The following is a 20,061-nucleotide window of genomic DNA, read 5'->3' on the forward strand; positions in this document are numbered from 1 at the left end:
TCTTAACAACTTAAATCATCATAGTATACGCTAAGGAGTTTGGTAAAGCACGATGCTTTCACCTGACACACACGTGGGGAACCATGGCCATAAGCACTAGTGTAACAGGAAAAATCACAGCGATGAGAACCCTATAATTGGGAAAACATTGGAAAAAAGAAATTGTCTTTTTTTTGGAACTGGAACATGTTTTTCTACTACATATGATTTCTAGAACTCTCGCTTCAAACTCCTCAGCAAGTCTAAAAAGGTCAATTTCTTGGTTAACCCTAAAGTATTTTAAATTAAAAATGTATATTTTTTGCATAGCAGTTACCACTAGGAAATTTTTAAAGATTTTTATAAAATAAATGTTTAACACTATATACGTATATATAAAACACAATAAATATATACTTTAACTCTCACAAGGGCACTTTATCTTGTTTTTGTTGTTTGTGTGTTTGTTTGGATTTATATATTTCTTTATTTTATTGGAATGACAAACACTATGCTCTGGGCCAATCAACCTAAAAGTCCTGAGGGTTATAGCTTTATTTTTTCTCAATATTAGTTAAAAAAAAAAAAAGAGGGCCTTTTTTTTTCTTCTTCTTTAAGAATGCAAAAACTAAAAGAAGTCAGAAGGAGCCAAATGAAATTTCAAGCGAGTGCCTAAATTGTATCCTATCTATACTATTGTCAGATTTCTCTTGTTGATGATAGGAAAAATCAAGTTCATTTAGTATAGATGGACCCAATTGTGAAAGCTCAGGGTATTTTTCTCAAGGATTTGCCTGACATTCTCAAAATGCTCACCTGAGAAAGAATGGCGTCATTCTTCGAGGTTCCAGAAAGTGAACACACACATAAAGCTACTACCATGATATCTGTACCACTTATTCCTCATGGAACCCATGGTTTGGGGTTTGTTTGTTTGTTTGTTTGTTTTCAGAATCTTATTGATAAAACCAAATTTTACCTCCTGTTACAATGATTTGAAGGCACACTTCAGAATCTTCATCCCACTTGTTAAAGACGCCACCGGAGTTCTGTTCTGGAAACATGGGCACTAGAGTTCAAATCCATGAAGCTGAAGGATTGATGTGCTTTAATTTTTCATTGAGAATGATATGAATTGAATTAATTTAGATGTTAATTAATTAATTTAGATGTTAGAATTAATTATGATGTTACTGATTATTTTGGCTATCACACCTTTTAAATTATAGAAGTAACAGGATTAATTTTGCCTTGCAAATTCATGTGTGTGATCTGCCACTGTACACTTTATCTTCAACACTGTCTTGTTCTTATGCGAAATTGTTTATGTAATTGTGCAACTCTGATTTCTTTGGGGAATTGTCCACATACACATTTTGTAAAGCATTGCTTACATTTTGTAACATTTTTTCATGTTACTTATCCCTCCCTCCTCTTATCCAAGAATGATGATACATTTTTGCTTCACTTTCAGCAGAACTTTTGTTGCCCTGATAGGAACTCTACCCCAATTGATGCCATATCCTTAGTTTTCCGAAGTATATCCTATTCAAATATGTTTTAAGAAGTTATAATATTTTTATTTTGATGAAAATAGTAACTTTTTGGCATTTTTTCATAATATGCATTTTCCAATGAGCAGTTTGAAGACCTCTAACATGTTCAACAAAACTATTCCGACCTCTGTCCTGTATAAGAGAAGATAACAATTCTAAGAATGACTCATCTGTCAGTCACTACACAGATCTTTACAACTTAGCTGACGATGCTCATTATTGAGTATTCATGAGAACATGGAAGAGGTTCTTGACCAACCCTCCAAAGACTCATCACTAAAAGAGGATTGACAAGGGAAACCCCTTTATCCTTACTGAGAATGAACTTAAATAGATTCGCTTGGACAGTTTTCCTGCATCCTGTGTGAGCACGAGGATTTCAGTCCTGACTCCTTCATTCCCAATCCAGCTTTCTGCTGATACATCCCGGGAAGGATGATACAGGATACAGATATCCCAGGTAGCAACTTCAGCTGCAGCACACAATGCTGGATCCATAAGTAAGCATGTTAAGACTACCCTTCATATTCTTTATAGCTGAGATTTTCCCCGATATTTTTATCATAATAATGTGCCAAACAGCAAGCCAAGAGAATTGCAAGGAAGGCAGTTCTTGGATTTTTTTTTTCATCTTCAGCCTTCTAATCCAATTACTAAATCTCAATATTATCATGGAATATTTATTTACTCATACTTTTTTTTAATTGAGGAATATCTTCAGGGACTTAGTGATAATAACAAGACACATTGATTTCGTGTTGGTGACTTTCATTTTAACTCTCTTTTTTTAAAGATTTATTTTTATTATTTTTTCATTGGAAAGGCGGATATACAGAGAGGAGAGACAGAGAGGAAGATCTTCTGTCCGATGATTCACTCCCCAAGTGAGCACAACGGCCGATACTATGCCAATCCAAAGCCAGGAAACTCTTCCAGGTCTCCCACGCGGGTGCAGGGCCCCAAGGCTTTGGGCCGTCCTTGACTGCTTTCCCGGGCCACAGGCAGGGAGCTGGAAGGGAACGGGGGCCTCCGGGATAGAACCTGCGCGCATATGGGATCCCAGGGCGTGCAAGGTGAGGACCTTAACCACTGTGCCACCGCGCCGGCCCTTAGCTCTCTTTTGACTGTTGAATTATAAGTACATTTATTGAACTGATAAAATAGTGGCATTCTCATTACTTCTGACAGGATTTCACAAGTTGACAGTACTTGATTGTTTTTATGCCTGTGCCAAAAAATGAGTGAATAGATAAGAGAATACACGTACAAGTGGAGAAAATCCTATGAATAATTAAAATTGGAAAAGAGGCAAAGATTTAATTGCCAAATGAAAATGATGTTGCTTGGAAAATGAGAGGACAATATTCTGCCTCTAATACATGTCAATACGGTTTTCAGCTCCTATTTTGTGTCTAGCACAGTGTTTGTGGTGGGGAATGTAGTACTCAACAGAAAAATCCACTGTCACAGAACTGACAACAGCATGTAGTTCTCCTCAATGGTCACAGCGGTCTTTCTAGGTGGATGTATCCTTGTTGCTGTACAAGTGTCTGAGCCCATTTCCAGAGAAGTGAGATAACTTACCCAGACACATTGGTACGTATTGCTGATGTTAAAACCTGAAATCAGACCTTTTTTGATGGAAATTCTTTTCCAAGTACTTTGTGGCCAACCAAGTACAGAAAAGATATGAAACTAAATCATAGAAGCTGTTCTCCTCAACACTAGTGTTGGAGAAAGAACAAAACCAAACTTACGCAAATTCCATTCTTCTTTTGGGCTAATCAGGGAGAATGTTAGACTACAGTTGGATTAATGATGTGTCATTGCTTTGTTTTCCTTCATGTCACACTGTCATTCTTCTATTAGACCTCCTGAGAATTCAAGGGAAATTACTCCAGTCACTTGCTTCTGCTCTGTATCTGTCCCCCCTCTTGTGTCCCTGCTCATCCATCTCCTTAACATTCCTTTGGAGTTACGTCAAATGTGGCCTCCACAGTCTGTCTGCAATTCCAAAAAGTATAACAAGCTTTCTACTCTCTTTCTCAGGAAGTAAAATAAATAAATAAATGGCTAAATGAATGAATAAATAAATAAATAGAAAAAAAAAGATCCTGAAAAGCCAATTTTGATGATCTGCAATGAGACAGAATATTCCAGGGTAAATAAATAAAAGAAAAAAAAATGGTTATCTCCGAGCAATCTGTAGCTTTTCCTCACTATTTCCTCTCAGTGAATTTCTGATTCTTCATTTCTTAGCAGAAAAGGCTGATTATGATGCTCCCCTGAGCCCATGAACCATGGTTGGTTTGAAAACTCCAGACCTGAGGACACAGAGGATCATTTCCTGAGAGACTCATTCCTACAAACCATTCCTTACAGGGACAACAAATAAATCTCTGAAGTTCCTAGAAAACTGTAAAATGAACACCCAAATTAGCATAAAGCCTCATAACCCGCATATACGTACACACAATCTGTATTACTGATATCACCTGAAATCAGAACTTTTTTGATGGAAATTCTTTTCCAAGTACTTTGTGGCCAACCAAGTACAGAAAAGATATGAAACTAAATCATAGAAGCTGTTCTCCTCAACACTAGTGTTGGAAAAAGAACAAAACCAAACTTACACAAATTCCATTCTTCTTTTGGGCTACATTTCATTTCCACTACATTTAGTTACAGTGTTACTGATAGCAAGATGTGACAGAAAGAGCTACCTTTTGAAAAATATACAGAAAAAACAAAAACAAACAAACAAAAAAACTTGCACAGCAACTTAAGCTTCTTCCTATAACACCAGCATCCCATGTGTGCAGGTTGAAGTCCCAGTTGCTCAACTACCAATCCAGGTCCCTGAAAATGGCAGCAGATTTTCTGAGTACTTAGGCTGTGGCCTCCCACCTGGGAGACCAGGATGCAGTTCCTGGTGCTTTGCTTTGGCCGGGATCAGTCTCATGGTTTTTGACCATTTTTAGAGTGAATCAGTGGAAAGGAGATACGTTTCTTATTTTTAGTTTTTTTTTTAATCTTATGTCACATTTTAATAGGAAATGGGGGCATTGTTCTCCTCTCCAGTCTTTCACTAGTTGTATTCTGAATGTTAATTATGCACCTGAAGGAACTAGGAAAACAGCAAAACAAAGAATAAAAAAAAATAATAATAAAAATAAGACAAGAAATAAACCAGAGACAAAAAGAACAATACAAAAAAAATCAATGAAAGGAAAAGTTGGTTCTTTGAGAAAATAAATATAATAGACACACACTGACTCAACTGACAAATATGAATAAATGAATAAATAAATAAGTAAATAAAGCCAGAGAAGACAAGTATTAATAGTATCAAAGATGAAAAACGGAACGTAGTAACAGACACCTCAGCCTTACAGAAAATAATCAAAAACTACTACAAGCAATTATACACCAACAAACCAAAAGATTTCCAAGAAATGGGTAGATTCTTGGACTCATATTGATGACCAAAACTAAATCATGAGGTAACAGAAAATCTAAATAAACCTATAACTGAGACAGAGATCAAAACAGTAATGAATACACTCCCAACAAAGAAAAAGCCAGGCTCAGATTGCTTCACTGTTGAATTCTACAAACCATTCTAAGTGGAACCGACTCCAATTCTTCATACACTACTGAAAACAATTGAAGGGAGGTAATCTTTTCAAACTCTTCCTATGAAGCAAACATCACCTTAATACCAAAGCCAGACAGAGACACAACGGTGAAAGAAAGCTATGGCCCTTTACCTGTCATGAACATTGAGGCTAAAATCCTCACAAAGTACTAGCTAACAGAACGCAAAAGTACATCAGATGAATCACTCACCTGGACCAGACAGGATTTATTCCAGGCACGCAGGGGTGGTTCAACATACGCAAACCTATAGATGTGATATACCACATCAAAAAACTGAAGAACAAAAAGTCATATGGCAGTCCGAATTGTTGCAGAGAAAGCATGTGATGAAATCCAACACTCCGGACCTGGTGTGATAGCATAGTGTTTAAAGTCCTTGCCTTAAACATGTTGGGATCCCATATGGTTCTAATCCTGGTGGCCCTGCTGCCCATCCAGCTCCCTGATTGTGGCCTGGGAAAGCAGTCGAGGACAGCCCAAATCCTTAGGACCCTGCACTTGTGTGGGAGACTCAGAAGAACTCCTGGTTCCTGGCTCCAGCCATTGCACTCACTTGGGGAGTGAACCATTGGATGGAAGTTCTTCTTTTCTGTCTGTCCTCCTCTCTGTATATCTGCCTTTCCAATAAAAATAAATAAATCTTTTTTAAAAAAAAGAGATCCAACATTCCTTCATGCTAAAAAACTCTAAGCAACGTAGGCATAGAAGAAACATTCTGCAACATAATCAAAGCAATTTATGAAAAACCCAGTGCTAGCATCACAGTAAATGAGGAAAGATTAGAAGCATTCCCATTAAGATCTGGAACTAGACAAGGATGTCCACTACCGCCACTGCTATTTAACACAGTACTGGAAGTACTCACAAATGGTATAAGAGAAGAAAAAGAAATCAGAGGAATTCAAATTGGAAACAAGTTAGTCAAGCTATCTGTTTGCATATGGCATGATTGTACACACAGGAGAACCAAGAGACTCAATAAAAAAGACTGCTAGAACTTATACAACAGTTTGGTAAAGTGGCAGGATACAAAATAAATGAACTGAAATCAATGGCCCTAGTGTATGCAAGCAACTCCAAGGCTGAAGAAGAACTAATCAGCATGGTACTCTTCAAAATAACAGAGAAGATGGTGAAATACTTAGGAATAAATCTGACAAAAGACATGGAAAATCTCTATGAAAAAAAATTACAAAATAATTTTTAAAAAGAAAGAAAAATACTTCAAAATATGGATAAAAATGCCATGTTCCTGAATGGATAGAGTCAATATCATGAAAATGGCCATATTACCCAAAGCAATATACAAATCCGATGTGATTCCAATCAATTTAACTAGATCATTCTTCACTGGAAAAAATGATTCAAAAGTTTATCTGGAGACACAATAGACCAGGAATAGCCCAAACTACCCTGAAGAATAAGAACTTAGCTGGAGGGATCACAATCCCAGACCATAGGACGTATAGGGCAGTAGTCATCAAGATAGCCTAGTAATGGTGCAGAAACAGAGATAGGCCAGTGGATCAGAATAGGAGCACGTGGAGAGAACTCACGCATGTTCAGCCATATACTATTCAACAAAAGAACAGAAAATAACCCAGGGATGATACAAGGCTCTTTAATAAGTGCTGTTGGGACAATAGGATAGCAGCCTGCAGAACTAAGAAGAAAGACCCCCCACCTCTCAGCAAACAGAAAGATCAACTATAAATGGGTTAAGGATCTAAACTTACACCCAGAACCCATGAAAATTCTAGAAGAAAATGTAGGAAGTACTCTACAAGAAATAACACAGGCAAAGATTTCCTAGAAAAAATCACCAAAAGCAAAGGAAGACCAAAAGAAACAAACAGGACTACATCAAACTATGAAGCTTCTGCACAGCAAAGAAAACAATCAACATAATAATAATAAAAGTAACCAATAGAGTGAGAGAAACCTTTGCACACTACGTACAGGACAAAGCAATAATATCCAGAATACATCAAGATGCCCAGCAAAACCATAACAAAAAAAAGCAACAAACCAGTTGAGAAATGGGCAATAGAAATGAACAGATGCTTCTCAAACGAACAAATCCAAATGGCTGACAAACATATAAAATAGAAAATGCTCACATTCCCTAGCAATAAGGGTAATTAAAATAAAAACAACACTGAGGTTCCACTTAACTCCTGTAACGATGCCCCACATAGAGAAAACTACCAACAACATCTGCTGGTGAGGATGTGGGAACCAAAGGAACCCCATTCCACTGTTGTTGGAAATGAAGCCTGGTGAAGCCACTGTGGAAGTCAGTATGGAAAATACTCAGGAAACTGACAATTCACCTACCATGTGACCCAGCTACTTCACTCCTGGGAATGTCGCCAAAGGGCCTGATACATGAGAAAGCAGCATGCACTCTGTATTCACTGCAGCACAATCAACAATTGCAAAAACTTGGAAACAATTTAGATTCCAGTCGACAGAGGACTGCATAAAGAATTTGTGGTTAATCTATTCTATGAAGTACTGCTTAGCTATTGAAAGGACTGAAATACAATTGTTTGCAGCCAAATGGACTGAATTGGGGACCATTATGCTAAGGGAAATGAACCAATCACAAAAGGTCAGATAACACATGTTTGCTCTAATATAAGATAACTTCAATCAAAAATCTCAAGCCTGATACGTCTAGGGGTTGTTTTCCTCATCTTCTTATAGAATGGCTCTTTCTTTTTTTTTTTTTTAAAGATTTATTTTTATTATTTTTTTTATTGGAAAGGCGGATATACAGAGAGGAGAGACAGAGAGGAAGATCTTCCATCCGATGATTCACTCCCCAAGTGAGCGCAACGGGCCGATACTATGCTGATCCGAAGCCAGGAGCCTCCTCCGGGTCTCCCACGCGGGTGCAGGGTCCCAAAGCCTTGGGCCCTCCTCCACTGCTTTCCCGGGCCACAGGCAGGGAGCTGGAAGGGAAGCGGGGCTGCCGGGATTAGAACCGGCGCCCATATGGGATCCCGGGCGTGCAAGGCGAGGACCTTAACCACTGCGCCACCGCGCCGGGCCCAGAATGGCTCTTTCTTGTTACAATTTGCAGTTTTGTAGAGTCAAACCTAAATATTTTTGTGGTGAATCTAATCTTTCCACACTTCCTAGTTATCTGTATCTCTCTCAATAAGTTCTTTATTCATTAATCGATCATCCATAAGAGTTGGATTGCTTCTAAATATTTGAGATTGTAAATGTCTATTTCAACAATGTTTTACTGCATATCATAAAATATGTTCTAGTTGTCAATTTTAATTCCTTCAGTGCACAAGAGTCACACATTGGCATCTATTCCTACAAGAAGGCTTTTGATTCCTGTTTTCACCACTCTTTCGAGGCATTTCTATTTTTGTAACATGTTTGTTAACTGCATGTTGATGAAAACTTATCATTTTCACCCCAATGTGGGCTGTGCTTACTGATTCTGTAGTTAAGGGTATATACAATGGAAGTATAGCAGGAACTGATATGTTCAGATATGGAGACTGCTTTATGTCACTGCACATACAGATCAAAGATAGACTCCCAGTGAACGAATTGAATATATCTTAACTGTAAGATGATGGACTCACTGACAATGTCCATGCCTACATTTTTGGGAAACACTTAAACAATAACATGATGGACTTGTGACTGTTCAAGATGGACATCCATTGAAAACATTGAGGGAAAAAATGCAGGGGATGGGGGAGAGACCTTGCAGAAGGGCAGGGGCAACCCCAGAACCTATGCAACTACACCAAGAAACAAAACATTATGGTTTTGTTTAAAAACAGAATTACTAATTCCAGCCAGCCTCTGTTACTGATAGTTCAGGCAACAAATATTAACTCCCAATAATGTTCTCAGCAGTCCTTAGGGAAGTGGGATGGGAATAGAAGAACCTTTGGAAAAGAGTGGGAAAAAAATAACTTTGGTAACTACCTCATAAATTTTCTCATTTTATCCTTAAATATATTTTCTGATTCCCAGCATGTTGGCATGGTAGGTTAATCCTCAGCCTGTGGAATATTATCCCATATATGTACTGGTTCATGTCCCAGCTGCTCCACCTCCCTATCCAACTCCATGCTTAGGACCTAGGAAAGCAGCAGAGGATGATTCAAGTCCTTGGCATGCTACACGCACATGTGAGATCTGGAAGAATCTCCTGGCTCACGGCTTCAGTTCAGCTTACTCTGACCCTGGCAGCCATTGCAGATATTTCATCCACTAGTTCAAGCCAGTGGATGAAACATCACTTTCTCTGGTCCCCCTTCTCTCCCTGTTAAGTCATTCCCTTACAACTTATCTTTTCAAAGTTTGTAATAACAAACAGCACGCAGTATAAAACTTTGTGGACCTTTCCAATTTTTTTTGTCTTTAAATCATGGAAGAATTCTCAGTTATCTTCGCAGTGTATGAGAATAAACTTTTGCCTCTGGTTATTACATAAATAGATTATTTTTGCTCTTTGTGAAAGTCTACCCTTTTAAGACTTAAATCATTCAATATCCTTCAATATGTCAATAAGTCATTAGAATTTTTAATTTTCTCATTGATATACTTTACCAATTTTTTTCATTTTTCATTTTGTATTTTCTTGTTTCATGTTCATTTATTTCTTTGAAAGAGTTATGCAAAGAGGAAGAAAGGCAGAGAAAGAGAGAAATATTCCATCCATTGATTCATTCACCAGATTGCCATTTCAGCCAGGGTTGAATCCGTCTCAAACAAGGAGATTCACCTAAGTTTCCCACATGGGTTCCAGTGGCCTGGAAGTTGGGTATATTCTGATGCTTTCCCCGGGCCAAAAGCAGGGATCTGGTTTGAATGTGAAGTTGCCACCATATGAACCAGTCCCTGTATGAGATGAGAGCAACACAGGTTGGGGCTTTCATCACTGTTCTGCATGCTAACTACATTGTCCATTTTAAGAGTTGTTTTATGTGATGAATTCACTGCTTCAAATTCTTATGTACTGTCAAATTTGGTCGCACAATAATTTTAATCTTTGTCTTTAATCTTACAGCTCCGGCATAGTCACTTATAATTACATTCTACTATATCTGTTTACATTTTAATACTTTTGTTGATTTACTTGAGAAGGAAATAGAAACACCTTCTGATTCACTTGTACAAATGTTTGTAATATTAGCCAGGTCAGTGCAGAGTTCTGAGAGCAGCCCACGTGTACTTTAAGGGTACACTAATGCAGTGGCAACAATTAGATTAGGTTTCCATCAAAAAACAGGTTCTTCTTGATGTGAAAGTCCATTAATAGTGGGGTTTTAGCCATGGAATTGTTTCACTACTAATACATAATTTCAATCATTCTTTTCTAAATTGGGTGCTTATTTACTTATTTCTCTTGATTGCTCTGTCTAGAACTTGCAGTACAAGGTTAAAGAGAAGTGCCAGCATGGGCATGCGGTTCATCCTGAACAGGGGATGGATGGAGCTTCCAGTCTTTGGTATGCGTAACAATAGCTAGTGGCTTTCAATCAGTGCTCTTTGCCAAGCTGAGAAAGTGCTTTTCTATCCCTATTTAAGTTTTTGTCACAAAACTGTTAGATTGTAACACACTTTTTATCATAAATAAAATTTTGAATGGAAAGAAGAGTGAATTATAATGTTCATACGGATAAGAGATAGTGGAAAGAACTGATGACTGGACTGAATAGGAAGTCTGAAATTTGTGAAAACTGGATTTGAACGTAGAATAGAAATGAGAATTACATCTGCTGTAGGAATAACGCAATCAAGCCTTCATAAGCTAGGTAAGGATGACTCTGAATGAGTAGGTTTTATCTACTTTTCATCACTTTATTACATTATGTATAAAAATTCTCCTTTTATTTCAATAAGAGCTCAGATGACATTTCAACCAACATTAAAATCAGTTGTTAAGTAGGTGAGTGAAGATATTTTGGTGATGATTTCTGCATAAGATGCTGCTTTTTACTAACTGCATGACATTGATTAGGAGCCACCTGGCTGAGCTCAGTCAACTCTCAGAGCCATGAAAGGTAAAGAAAGAAATGGTTGTTGTTGCTTTGTAGCCACTGAGTTTTGTTGTAATCTGCTGGACAGAAAAAATTATAAAAGGAAAAAATATTCTACACAAGCACTTTGGAATGAAGGGTCCATTATAGAGAGTGAAAGAGGTGTTATCCAAGGTTAGGTTACAATTGCTTATAAATTCCAGCAATTAAACCCCTAGGTATTTCATTTAACTGGCATGAGACTGGGCCAATGACATTGAAGAGATAAATATAAGTAAAAAAATAATTGACAACCTAATGAAGACAATAGATATTATATCACAGCAAGTTCAAATACACTGTTACATTACCTCCAATGGTTGTCTTATCTCAATCTGATGAGAGCAAAAAAGTAGAGGCTGAGAATTTCCACAGAGAGACAATAACAGCAGCAGATTTTCAAATTAAAGGAAGAATCAATTTTGTAATATGAAAAGTAAAGAATAAAAGTGCTCAGTCAAAAGAGGTAACACATGTGACAGCAGAGAAGTGCGAAATTATCTTTTTCTGAGTACTAAAAGTCAGGCATGACTTGAATTTTTTGGACAAATGAAGTGATAAGAAGTGGTGGAGCATGAATTGAAGGACATTTTGAAGACATTTGGCTGCAACGTATATCCTGGAAGAAGACAACCACCAAAACAATGGCAGCAGTGAAAATAATTCCTTCTTAGGGCACAAATGGAATTCGATTACCCTGGGTCCGTACAAAATATTATTCCTAAAATATGTATGTGTATATTTTGTGTTAATTATGCATTGATGATAATAGTTGTCTCTCCTGGATAAATCAGGTAGTGATGACAGCATTTTACATCGATTCATTCATTTAGTCCTCACAGAAGCATTATAAGATATGTCCCTTTGATTTGGAATGTTCAATTTTCAGAATCCTGCCACCAAGTTGTAAGAAAGCCTAGCTTACATGCAGAGATCACGTGAGTTTTCTAGCCAACAGGTCTAGCTAAGCAGACAATGACCAAATCCTGTCAACTTGCAAGTGTCTACACCTTTATAAATTCCTAATCCACAGACACTGTGAAATAATTGGAGGGTATTCTTTATGCACAAATAAACAAGTGATATATTAATACAATGAGTAAATCATATTCACACATTACAGATCAGGAAATCACACTTTAACAATTGGTTCGTTTTTCCTCCAGGAAGCTCCTTTAGATAAACGATGAAGTATAAATCATCTCTAAGCACTGGTCTGGTGACTAACGGGAAGCAATGAAGATTTGCTCGTGGTGAGGATTATGGGAACTATAAATGAGGAGCACAGACGTGCTCCCTGTAGCCTGGTTCCCATCCCTGTAGCAAATGTCTGCAAGGAAAGGGTCATCCAGGCAAGCCAGCCAAATTGTTCATTTATTATAGAAAAGAAGGTCTATGAAAATTGCAACAAGAGAATAAATCAGTACAGAGCTGGTTTGAGATATTTGTGCAGGAAGATTGTTAAGTAAAAAGTAACTTGACCAACTACTGAGTGCAAAGAATATCCTTCCCCATTAATATTATATTTAACAGTAGCAGTCTCACAAATCAGTAGGTGACGATCCCATTAGTAATGGAAGATAATCTTTCTCTATTTTAAACTTCAGTTGACTGTGCATCAGTGTACTCTCAAGTACTATAACCTGTAGCCTGGTTTTATTTGAAAATCGCAAGGAAACACCTGTGTGTACACAATTTTCCATATTTCCATTTTCAATATGTTTTTTACAAGTCTGTTTTTATGTAATCTGAAAAGGAGAGAGAGTTGGAGAAAGAAAGAGAAAGCATTCACTCTCCCACTGGTTTACTCCCCAAAGCCTGGAATAGCTAGCGGTAGGACAGGTGCAAGCCAAGAGCCTGAAATCCAGTCCAAGTTTCCTATCTGGGTGGCAGGGATCCAAGTACTTGGAGTGACACCTGCCACCTCCCAGAGTTCACATGAACAGAAATCTGGATTCAGAAACAAAGCTGAAACTCAAGCATAGACATTCCAACACAGGATGAAAGTGTCCTCAGCCGCGTCTTAAGTGGTGCACCAAGCACCTGCCAACATCACGTGCTTTTTCATGAGCCTGTGCTTGCTTTGTAGGGTTTCTGTGTGGAGTCCTTGCAACTACAACAATGGCATCCATATACTGCTCTGCAGGACGTCACAGATGGGGTCATTTGCTAAAACTGGCTGGGAGAATGTTCTCCTGAGATGATCTTCAGCCAATAAGGAATGCACATAGTCTTCTCTCACTCTTGGAACTGGATCAAATTTTTAAGAATAATTTACATGAAAAGCTGTCTTTCAGGATCCATCTGTGGCCAGGACTTGAGTTCTTTCTTTCTCAGCATTCTAAATTTATTCATAATGTCTCCAGGCTATTTAATTCTTGAATAGACAACATTCCTAATCATAAGGTTTGATTCTAAGATGATCTGAGGTTTGTTGAGAAAGAGAAATAAATACCCTGCTATCAGATAATTATAAGGTATGATAACATTTCTAGTTCTCAATCATAATTTAGTATCCCTAGGTTATTACAACAATATGGAGAAAATTGAGACCCATTTATCATAGAGAAATGGAGAATAACAGTAACTTTAGCAATAGTGAAAAGTAAAAATCGTAGCGTGAACTTCCGTGGCATTTTAGGTACATACTATGTGATATCTCAAATGTTGACATGCTTTAAATTATATACATAGATGTATAACATTTGGTATTTAACTTTATACAATGCATAAGACTTTATAAACATGCATATTTGTAAACGTATATATTTGCTCTTAATGCCTACCCAGTTCCTTGAGTGTACGCTCAACTTGCAGATGTTCTTCCTGTCAACCTTTCCAACATTTTTCAATTATACCAACATTAAGAGTATTTGAACATTTTTATCTTAGTTATATATAAATACTATGTTGTAAAGTAGGTGAAGAGATTTTCTGTCTTCCCTTGCTCAAATCACACAAGTCTTATCTAAAAGCAACACAAAAGGTCACAGATTCTCTTGTATTCGTTAAGAAAACATAGATGTTGGACTAAATAAAAGCAAAAATAAGCAGTTATTCCTTGAGTAAAACTAGTAATAGTTCATTGTTAACTCTAACTTAGCTAAAATACCCTCGTTTTCAATTGTAACTGAAAAATGTCTTACATTGAAGCCAGTGGGTTGTCATAAATTAACACATTCATTCCATCTCTTATGAGTTGATATGTGTATTAAGTCTACAGTTTTATCACCTGTGTAATTTTGCTTGAAATGAGACCTTTCATAGCTTGATAATCACAGTTGGAGTACAAGACAATTGTATCTGGGTAAAGAATAATCCCATAAACTAGGAATTTCAAGGAATAATAATGGGTTTTACCACAAGAAAACATTTTGTCAAGGATGCTAATTCTATATTAGAGACTGGGTAGAGATCATTGGCAAGGGTAAATACAAATGGAAGACGCAGGGTTTGCCTCATTCTTTAGGAGCAGAAATATAATAAAATTTAAGATCAAAATACAGTTTTCAGAACATAATATAAAATCCTGTTTAATATAGGAAACAACCCAGCAGACACTGTTTTCAGTTGAAGCTGTATGCTATACACAGTGCCACTGAGGGATTTTGAGCAGAAATTTTTGCTATTGAAACTTTAGTTGACAGCATTTACTCTGAGAGTGATCCAAATCAGGATCTGAGTTTGTAAAAGAACCTGGGTTACATGAGATAACAGTCTGATTTCAGATTGAAAACCCAATTTCAGCAGGACGAAGAGATATTGGGCAGCTGTTCCTTGACATTGGCCAATAAAGCACGATGATGTTAATGAAGAGATTGTAGAAAAACACTCCTGGAGTGTTAGGAAGTGGTGGTGAATTCTCTGCCATCACCCAGCTGGAGGGGCTGGAAGGAGAGGCTCTTATGGTAGTTATAGAGGGGAAGGTCATAGTGCCCAACTGCATGTCATGCTGCTAGGATCACCTCCCACTCTGACTTCTCCCTCTCCCCTCTCTCCTCCTTTCACTCCTGTTTTTTTTTTTCTCTCAACTTTTCTCATCTTTTTCTTCTCCCCATGCTTTTTGCTCCATTCTCTCCTTCTTGATTATATTTGCCATCCTTAAAATTTATTGATTTCTTCCCATATACCATATACTGTTGTTGACACTTTGCATACAAGGACTCATTTAATCATCATAAGGCCTATATCTCAGAGATGAGGAAACAGAAGGAAAGAATGTTAAATAACTTTTCAGAGTTTCCAGGATATTAATGATAGAATTATATGTTTAGCACCAGCAGACCCCAGAGTGATAAATTCATGTCAATCACCAGTGGTCATTCAACAAGCGAGTCAGCATGCCCTGGAGTAACCTGTGCTTCATTCTTATGTTTAAAGTACTGAATCTGAATTTCACAAAAGAATTCAAGTCTGTCTTCAAAATCTTATTTTGAACTGTCATTTACAATACATTTCTAAGACTCGTTTACCCCACAGGTACCTTTCTACCCTCAGGAAGCATTCATTGCTTATTTGAGACAGAATTTGTACCGAATAATCACTTCTCTCTTCCTTTATTTGCCTTCAACTCAAACTGTACTAAATCATCTTTGAAGGAAGATGTCACATCTTATAGGTGTTGTGTTTTACGGATCTTGGCATACAATAAGCACGTAACAGAATCTTCTTGGCATATTACTTGAAAATTGATCAAATGAGTATTTTCAAACAATGACAAATGTTGCCAAGAAACACCTTTTGGAGATATTTTAACTATAGTTCATCTTCAGCTATTATGGATAATTTAGTGGGGGTCTCACCGGAAGTGGAAGAAATGACCTTCAAACATCATTTTTGAACTGATAACATGATAACTTTTTGGAACCATTTTTTTGAAACCCCAACTTCCATTGCATTCAAGATATTTTCAGCTATAGAAGAATATGGGTGCCTGCTACCCTCCTGGGTTAACTAGAAAAAGTTTCTGGATTCTAGCTGCAGTCAGACCTTGCACCAGCTATGGTGGACAACTGGGACCAACAAGTGGGAGATGTCTTTATCTGTCAACCTATGATTTTGCTTCATCTCTCCCTCTCTAGTCCTTTCTAATAAAAATGAAAATAAACAATTAATTTTAAAATTATGCCAATTATAAAAGCAAAGGAAATTATTCACTGACATCTTAATCTAGGGTAAAAGTCCAAAAATATAATACTATAGTTCTAAGCTTCTGGGAAGCTAATGTTACCACTTCATAAAACTGAATATGAATCATTTCCCCATATAAATTATAGCAAATGCTAGAAATATTAAATATTTGTAAAATATGTGAAGATTTCAATTGAGTTTCATAAGGGAAACTCATTTTAGATTTTAGGTCTGGGCTATGTCTAGAACTGATATTTAGTCAGAATTGTGAATTTTTCTTTGTATACACAGCCAAAGTATGCAATATAAGTTTAAATTAATTTTCATTAGTAGAAATGATATAGTACATTGAGAACATACAACTACACTCAACTGCATTTGACTTAGCTAATAGAACTCATCTTAAGTAAGCAGTAATTTAATATCTGCAATATTAATTCTGAATTCTAATGATATAGTAATTGCAGACTTTTCAGACAGCTAATTATTCTAGTTTGAGATAGGAAATTGCTTTCATTTTAAACACTTGCTTAATTTGAGTATTGCACAATTGAAACATCAGTATTTCCCCATTTGTGCAATGACCCTCATTGGTTACATGGGTCAAAAAGTGTGAACTGATAGATGATGACTTTAGCTATCGGTGCTTGATGTCTTGCGATAAAAGTAAGCAGAAAGTAAGTCTACAACCATGCAGTGTCCATCTCTACATAAGTTTAGGTTCTCTGAGAATAGGGTCATATCTTCATCAGTTTATTATTCCTGTCAATGCATGCAACATTCTTGTGTCAAATGGAATCATGGATATTAATCTTTGGAGAGTTGGATTTTGGTGGTTAAGTCAGGTGTTTCACAAATATGCATCTTGGTGGATGAAATTGGGTACTTGAAATAAAACACAGTTTGTTAAACATAGTGGTGATTATAAATAGAAAATGGGAAAAAATATAGCTGTCACACAATTACTGTCAATCAGCCACAAATTCAATTCATTCTTATAGTAACCTGGCTGGAAGCAAGCCTACTGTTCACAAGTCAGACTTGCCATACAGACCACTCCCCCTAGGGAGAAAATTCAGGAAGCCCCTAAAAAATCCCTATAACGGTTTCCAAATGACCATTAATGGATTCATATTGGACGTATTTCCTTATTTTCATTTCCATAATGTCCTCCACCAGCACCAACCACAGTGGCTACTTGAGGAGTGAATCAGAGCATGGGAGACCTTCTCTTCTTCTCTTCCTCTCTTTATATCTTACTTTCCAATAAAAGTAAATAAATCTTTAAAAAAACAACAGAAAACATATTACATTGGACCAAATATTAATTGCTTGTTTGACATATTAAGCTTCATTGGAAGACATTTCGAAAATCTGAAAATAAAACGTACCTGGAACTGGCGGACTGGCCTAGTGGCTAAAGTCCCCACCCTTAACGTGCCGGGATCCAATATGGGCACCGGTTCTAATCCCAGCAACTCCACTTCTCATCCAGCTCCCTGCTTGCGACCTGGGAAAGCAGTTGAGGACGGCCCAAAGTCTTGGGAACCTGCACCTGCATGGGAGACCTGGAAAAGGTTCCTGGCTCCTCGCTTCGGATTGGTGCAGCACCGGCCATTGCGATCACTTGGGGAATGAATCATAGGACCGAAGATCCTCCTCTCAGCCTCTCCTCCTCTCTGTATATCTGATTGAAATAAGAATAAATAATTATTTTTTTAAAAAGCAGTACCAAAACAGTAGTGATTCTCCTCAAATTATTAATAATGTTATTGAAATTCAATAGTCCAGCAGATTGTGCTGTAAAACATAAGGTGATAATCATATAAAAATAGAAAATGAATTTAAAATACCAGTTTTGAAATGTCATTTCACAAGTCCTTTTCTGACAATATATCACACATTATAAGTCTGTGATTTGTTTTACCTTACTTTGCGATTTTCTTCCTATATTGGCAAGCAGCGATTCTTCTTCTAGGGCAACTCATATGTCTGCTCAAATTAAACTTATCTGAACTCTTTTTATAGTTAGTTAAGTAAATATTAGTCATCCAGTGAGGCATTTTGAGGGAAAAGGAATTGTAGATGTCAAAGTGTATAAAAAATTACAACTGAAGTTGAAAATAAAAGCACAACTAATAAAGATGAGTAGAGTATTTTATGTGTATACCTAAATATACAAATCAATATCATGGTATGGCTTTTACAGCAAGGTAAATAATATTGCTTAATAAATGGTGAGGACAGGAACCGTTAGAAAGTATAATCATTTCCAGCACTTGTTCCTTCAGAAACACATCAAAATGGATAAGCATCTACATGGAAAAAAAAAAAGCAACTGACAAGAGCTGCACAGTGCAGTTGAGAGAATTTAGGACATATGCCCTCCCGATGTCCATCCCCTATGGTTGGTTATAGAAAGCAAGCTTACTACAGGAAACCTCCTGACTGAAGCTGGAAACTCTAGAGGTTCCTTCGATCTGAAAATCAGAATGTGTTGATATGATGAACACTGCATGACTTTTCTTGCAGAGGCGAGGCTAAAAAGAATGAAGGAGATGCTTTTGCAAATGTGCAGACACCAACGCAACATCACAAGGGTCAGTAATAATCAGGAAAGTATGACACCACCACCACCACCACCACAACAACAATAGTACCTTGGGGCCTGGTGCAGTTGGATAGTAGGATAACCATCTAAGTTAAGACAAACAATATGAAAACTGAGAAATAGCTTGATTTAAATTACCTAGTCATAGAAACAAAATGTACCAAAAAAAAAATGAAATGGAAAAGAGTGAAGAAAATTGGCTGGAATTATGAGAAATAAACAATTAAATCAGTGTGGGAATTCACCATGGAAAATGAGAAAAAAGGGGAAAAATCTTTTTAAAATGTAAATGCTCCCCAGTTTACGATGGAGTTAATCACAATAAGCTCATGATAAGCTGCAAATATCATAACTTAATAATGTATTTGACATAGCTAAACTACCAGCCATCATAGTTTGATATAAATTCAAACAGATTAAACCGGAAGAGATATTTAACATATATCACTACAATAGTATAATCCTTTCATAAACAGTCATAAGTCCATCATTTTGCTATTTAAGTGTATCCTGACATTGTAGGTATGGACAATGGCAGAGAGTCCAGAATCCTATTGTCAAGATACATCACAGAGTTTCATCTGAAGTCCATCTTTGATTTGGAAATTGAGATGCACACTACATTGTGTCTTCACGTATGGGTGTGATAATCTGTATTACACAGTAACCTATACATCTTTTAAAATGGAAAGTCATAAAATAAAATCAACAACAGCAAGAAAAGCAGAAAATTTACAACAACATGAAGTTTAATAACACGGCACTGAATGACCAACATATATAACTGAAGAAATGAAAAAGAAAATCAAAAACCATTTTGAAGCAAATGGTGTTACTGTGTGACTTATGAGTTAGTGACAATACTAACAAAAAAAAAACTTTTTCAAGAATGAAAACAAAAACATAAATATCAAAACCCACAAGATTTAGAAAAACCATACTGAAAGGACCATGGACTTCCATGACACAGCTACAAACACTCAGGATTTCCCCTCCCACCCTCTCAATTTCCCCTCTCCCGTACTCTTTCCCCCATAGTATCATAATAGCATTGTTCTTCAGC

The sequence above is a fragment of the Ochotona curzoniae genome, unplaced genomic scaffold, assembly GCF_017591425.1.
Source record: "Ochotona curzoniae isolate NIBS_2020 unplaced genomic scaffold, NIBS_Ocur_1.0 contig_3432, whole genome shotgun sequence".
In the NCBI taxonomy this organism is placed as follows: Eukaryota; Metazoa; Chordata; class Mammalia; order Lagomorpha; family Ochotonidae; genus Ochotona; species Ochotona curzoniae.